Genomic DNA, 6,189 nt, shown 5'->3' on the forward strand with positions numbered 1-6,189 from the left:
CGCCCCCCATTGCCACCAGCACCACCAACACCGTCGATCTCCCCCACCACCTCCGCCATGGCTCCGAAAGTTGACAAGGGGAAGGGCGTGAATATTACACCAATATCAATAAACAATGAGTTCACAACAGTACCCAAAAGTGGTCATTTATTTTATCATACTAATGGAGCTTATGAGATTTTCTGTTGAGTTTTGTGTTGTGAAGTTTTCAAGTTTTGGGTAAGGATTTGATGGACTATGGAATAAGGAGTGGCAAGAGCCTAAGCTTGGGGATGCCCAAGGCACCCCAAGGTAATATTCAAGGACAACCAAGAGCCCAAACTTGGCGATGCCCCGGAAGGCATCCCCTCTTTCGTCTTTGTCTATCGGTAATTACTCTACTTGAGGCTATATTTTTATTCACCACATGATATGTGTTTTGCTCGGAGTGTCTTGTATGATTTGAGTCTTTGATTTTTAATTTGCCACAATCATCCTTGCTGTACACACCTTTTGAGAGGGACATGCATGAATCGTAATTTATTAGAATACTCTATGTGCTTCACTTATATCTTTTGAGCTAGGCAATATTGCTCTAGTACTTCACTTATATCTTTTCAGAACACGGCGGTGGTTTTATTTTATAGAAATTGATGAACTCTCATGCTTCAATTATATTATTTTGAGAGTCTTTAAATAGCATGGTAATTTGCTTTGGTTATAAATTTAGTCCTAATATGATAGGCATCCAAGAGGGATATAATAAAAACTTTCATATAAAGTGCATTGAATACTATGAGAAGTCTGATTTCTTATGATTGTTTTGAGATATGAAGATGGTGATATTAGAGTCATGCTAGTGGGTAATTGTGAATTTGAGAAATACTTGTGTTAAGGTTTGTGAGTCCCGTAGGATGCACGTATGGTGAACCGTTATGTAATGAAGTTGGAGATGAGATATTTTTTGATTGTCATCCTTTGTGTGGAGGTCGGGATCGCGCAATGGTTAACTCCTACCAACCCTTCCACTAGGAGCATGCGCATAGTACTTTGTTTTGATCACTAATAGATTTTTGCAATAAGTATGTGAGTTCTTTATGACTAATGTTGAGTCCATGGATTATACACACTCTCACCCTTCCACCATTGCTAGCCTCTCTAGTACCGCGCAACTTTCATCGGTACAATACACGCACCATATACCTTCCTCAAAACAGCCACCATACCTACCTATTATGGCATTTCCATAGTCATTCCGAGATATATTTCCATGCAACATTCCACCGTTTCGTTATTATGACATGCATCATCATTGTCATATTGCTTTGCACGATCTTGTAGTTGACATCGTATTTGTGGCAAAGCCATCGTTCATAATTCTTTCATACATGTCTCTCTTGATTCATTGCACATCCCGGTACACCTCCGGAGGCATTCATATAGAGTCATATTTTGTTCTAGCATCGAGTTCTACACTACTAGAAAAAGGGCTATAGATGGGATTGGCACTAATGGTGCACCAGACAAGTGGTGCGCCATTAGTATATACTAATGGCGCACCACCTTCTGATGCGCCATTAGTGTTGAAACTACTAATGGCGCACCTGGCCCATGGTGCGCCATTAGTATCAAATTTTTTTGAACTAGTGCGCCTGTCCAAACATACTAATGGCGCATCCATAGGAAGTGCGCCATTACTAGTTGTAACTAGTAATGGCGCACCAGTCAGAAAGTGCACCACTAATGTTGTTTTTTTATTATTTTTTTTATTCCTTTTTCTGCAAAACTACTAATGGCGCACTCACCCACGGTGCGCCATTACTAGTTTAAACTAGTAATGGTGCACTGTGTGGGAGTGCGCCATTAGTATCTTTTTTTTTGCAAAACTACTAATGGCGCACCACCAGGTGGTGCGCCATTAGTAACCTTGATTACTAATGGCGCATTTGTGGTTGGTGCGCCATTGGTAAGTGGGCAGCAACAAGATATTTTGGACAGCCTCTCCTCCCACACTCACTTTCTCCCCACTTCATTCTCTCCACCGCCTCCTCCTTGTCTCGGGTGCCTCCTCTTTTTCACCTCATTTCCACCATAGATTCATTCAAATTAAGTGGTTAAGTTACCTTGTTTTGGTATGTAAGTAAGGGGGGAAGCTATATTTATGTTGTTCTCCCTACAACAATGTGCACATGCACTTTTTATGGCCTAGCTAGATCTATGTATGTTCGTGGTGTTGCATATGTTTGTGGTGTTGCATATGTGTTTGTGTTTGGAGGTGTACCGGTATTTGAAATGTGATAGTTGCCAATATTTTGCCGGAATGTTGATTCATTTCCGTTTTGGCAAGAATTTTGGCATTAAGCATTCTTTTTGGTCCTATTTTTAGGGAAAGTCATGCCAAATTTTTTCTTGGTTCTAAAATATCATTTTGCTCTACCCCGCAGGCGACCATGGTCCGCATGATGACCGAAGGCATCGTGAATAGGTTTTTGAGGTCCGCGAAGGCCGAGCTGCTTCAAAAGAACGAGACGGAGATAAGATGTCCGTGTCGAAGATGCAAGCTGAAGAGCCTTATTGCGGACCCGGATTCCGGGCAGGTGCGGGACCACCTGCTCTTGCGTGGTTTTCATGGATGGCTATCGGTGGCAAGGTGATGAAGATGACTATGAAGTCGTCCATGGGGGCCGGGCAAGAAATGAGGAAGGGCAGCAAGACAAGCACCGCGGCTCGGGCGGGCGAGAAGACGAAGAATCCCCAGGAGATGATCACGACGGTGATGTTGTACACAGTCATCATGTAGAAGATGCAGGACATGATGATGATGCCGGCAGAGCAGACGACGCTGGACCATCGATGGGCTGGGTGCAGGACCCTCATATTCAAGAGCTGCTTCTCAAGCAGACGGATAACGCAAGAGCTGCCGCCCGAGAGAAAGCCAAGATGGATCAACTTGAGTTAGACGCGGTTACTCCATTGTATGAAGGATGTAGGCCCGAGGATACCCGCCTGAAAGTAACGCTCATGGCTCTGGAGATGAAGGTAAAACACAAAATGACCGACGCATGCTTCGACGAGAACATGTCATTCTGGCACGAACGTCTTCCCAAGGGGAACAAGTGCCCGACCAGTTTGGAGGAGGCGAAGAAAATCGTGTGTCCTCTGGATTTACCGCACGTGAAATACCATGTGTGCATGAACAATTGCATCATTTATCGGGACGAGCACACGGAGTCTACCATATGTCCGGTGTGCGGTGTCACTCGATACAACAAGAGGAAGAAAGCTCCTCGAAAAGTGGTGTGGTACTTTCTGATCACTCCTCGTCAGCAGCGGTATTTCGCGGACCCTAAGGTAGCAAAGCTCCTGCGTTGGCACGCGGATAGGGAGGAGAAGAAGCGAGAAGATGAAGCAAATGATCCGGAGATAGATAAAAAAGACAAGATGCTGAGTCTCCCTAAGGATGCGAGCCAGTGGCAAGCGTTGAACTTCGAATACCCAGAATTTGGGAACGATCCAAGGAACATCATGCTGGGCGCGAGCACCGATGGAGTCAATCCGTTTGGCAGCCAGAGAAGCACACATAGCACCTGGCCTGTGTTTGTGTGGATGTACAACCTTCCCCCCTGGTTGTGCATGAAGAGGAAGTACATTCACATGAGTATGCTAATTGAAGGTCCGAAACAACCAGGGAACGACATCAATCTGTATCTGGGGCTGCTGAAAGAGGAGCTTGACACGCTGTGGAAGACGCCAGCCAATACGTGGGACGCTGCAGAGAAAGAATATTTCCCTATGAGAGCCGCACTGCTCACGACGGTGCACGACTATCTCGGTTACAGATATCTTGCGGGGCAGGTAGTCCACGGATTTTCTGGATGCGTAAGGTGCATGGATGACACAACGTATCGCCAGATAGATAGAGATCCCGGGTCTTCGAAAACCGTGTTCATGGGACATCTAACGTGGCTTCGCTACGATGACCCGTGGAGGAAACGCAAGGATCTGTTCGATGGTGAAACCGAACCCCGAAAACGCCCGTGTACGAGGAGCGGCGAGGAAATAGACAAGCTGTTGAAAAATTGGAAAGACTGCCTACTGCTGGGAAAGAAGCAAAAGGCGCCAGAGCCGGGAAAGAAGCGAATGGCGCCAGAGCCGCTGCTGAAGGTATGGAAAACGAGGTCTGTTTTTTGGGACTTGCCGTACTGGAAGATCCACCGTGTGCCTCACAGCCTTGATGTCATGCATATCACGAAGAACGTGTGCGAGAGTCTGCTTGGTACCCTGCTCAACATGCCAGAGAGGACCAAAGATGGGCCGAAAGCAAGGGCAGACTTGAAATCAATGGGCATCAGGTAGGAGCTTCACGCTATATATGATGATGATGATGATGATGATGCTGGTGATGATGATGATGAGGCGAAGCAGGACACAGAAAGTCGTCGCAAAGGCAAAAAGGCCAAGAAGACCGGAAATGACTACCCTCCCGCGTGCTTCACTCTAATTCAGGAGGAGATCGAGCAGTTTTTCACCTGCCTCCTAGGAGTAAAACTTCCTTACGGTTACGCGGGGAAGATAAGAAGATACCTAGACCCAGCGAAGCAGAAGTTCAGCGGGATGAAGTCTCACGACTGTCATGTGCTGATGACGCAGATACTCCCAGTTGCAATCCGTGGGATCATGGACGCGCACGTCCGTGAAACGCTATTTGGCCTATGCAACTTCTTCGACGTCATCTCTCGGAAGTCGATTGGCGTGAGGCAACTCAGAAGGCTACAGGAAGAGATCGTGGTGATACCATGCGAGCTTGAGATGTACTTCCCGCCCGCATTCTTCAACGTTATGGTGCATCTGCTGGTCCATATAGTGGAGGATATCATCCAACTCGGGCCGACGTTCCTGCACAGCATGATGCCGTTTGAAAGGATGAATGGTGTCATCAAAGGATACGTTCGCAACATGTCACGTCCAGAAGGAAGCATAGCCAGGGGCTTTCTGACCGAAGAGTGCATCTCCTACTGCACGAATTATCTAGGCATCGAGAACCCCGTTGGTCTGCCCGTCAACAGGCACCTCGGCAGGCTCGCTGGATGGGGTCACCATGAGGGTCGCCGCGAAATGCATGTCGACTTCGAGGGTCGACTCGCCGACTTTGAAAGAGCAAACCTAGTCGCACTACAACACATAGACGTGGTCGATCCTTGGGTGGTAGAGCACAAAACCTTTATTAAGAAGACGTACAATGACCGAGGCCAACAGAGGATGGATGGAGATATACTCAAAGAGCACAACTCATGTTTCACGCGTTGGTTCAAGCAGAAGCTTCTGTCGTACCCTTTACATGAGGATTCTTCCGCGGAAGAACAACTCATATTCACCTTGTCACAGGGCGCCGAGCACAACCTGATGACCTATGAGGCGTACGATATCAACGGCTACACATTCTACACCGAGGCCAAGGACATGAAGAGCAATGGTTATCAGAAATCCGGGGTAACGATGGAATCCTACACCGGTAACGACAAGGACAGATACTACGGAAGGATCGAGGAGATCTGGGAGCTGAGCTACGCTGGAGAGAAGGTCCCGATGTTCCGTGTCAGATGGGCCAAGAACGTCATAAAAGAAGACCGGTATTTCACCACCATGGTTATACCCGAAGCCAAATCCAAGACCGCGGGCGCAAACGTCACCGCGAAAAATGAGCCATGGGTACTGGCTTCCCAAGTGGACCAATGCTTCTTCATTACCGACCCGCCAAAGCCCAGTCGTGTTGTCGTGAGGAGAGGCAAAAGAAAGATCATCGGAATGGATGGAGTAGCCAATGAGCAAGACTTCGACAAGTACGGCGACCCGAGGATCGAACATGACGACGATGATGAAGTAGCAGCATACACCACAAGAAGAAGCAGGACCACCCTACCTAAAGTACGTCCGTTCCATAGAAGAACTCCATTTGCGAAAAAGAAGGGCAAGAAGATTGTGAACAGATAGCTAGCTAAGATCGATGATATTTTAAAAAAAATTATTACTGTCTTATAAAAAAATTATTACTGTGTTATAAAACAAGTTTGAACATATTTAAACACAAATAAGTATCAAACAGCATTTTAAATGCATAAAAAAAACTGTGGACCCCCCGCACCCCTCCCCTACTCAACCGCCGCCGCCGACCCCCCGCACCCCTTCCCTACTCAACCGTCGGCCGCCGCC

This window comes from Triticum aestivum, chromosome 7B (assembly GCF_018294505.1).
Source record: "Triticum aestivum cultivar Chinese Spring chromosome 7B, IWGSC CS RefSeq v2.1, whole genome shotgun sequence".
In the NCBI taxonomy this organism is placed as follows: Eukaryota; Viridiplantae; Streptophyta; class Magnoliopsida; order Poales; family Poaceae; genus Triticum; species Triticum aestivum.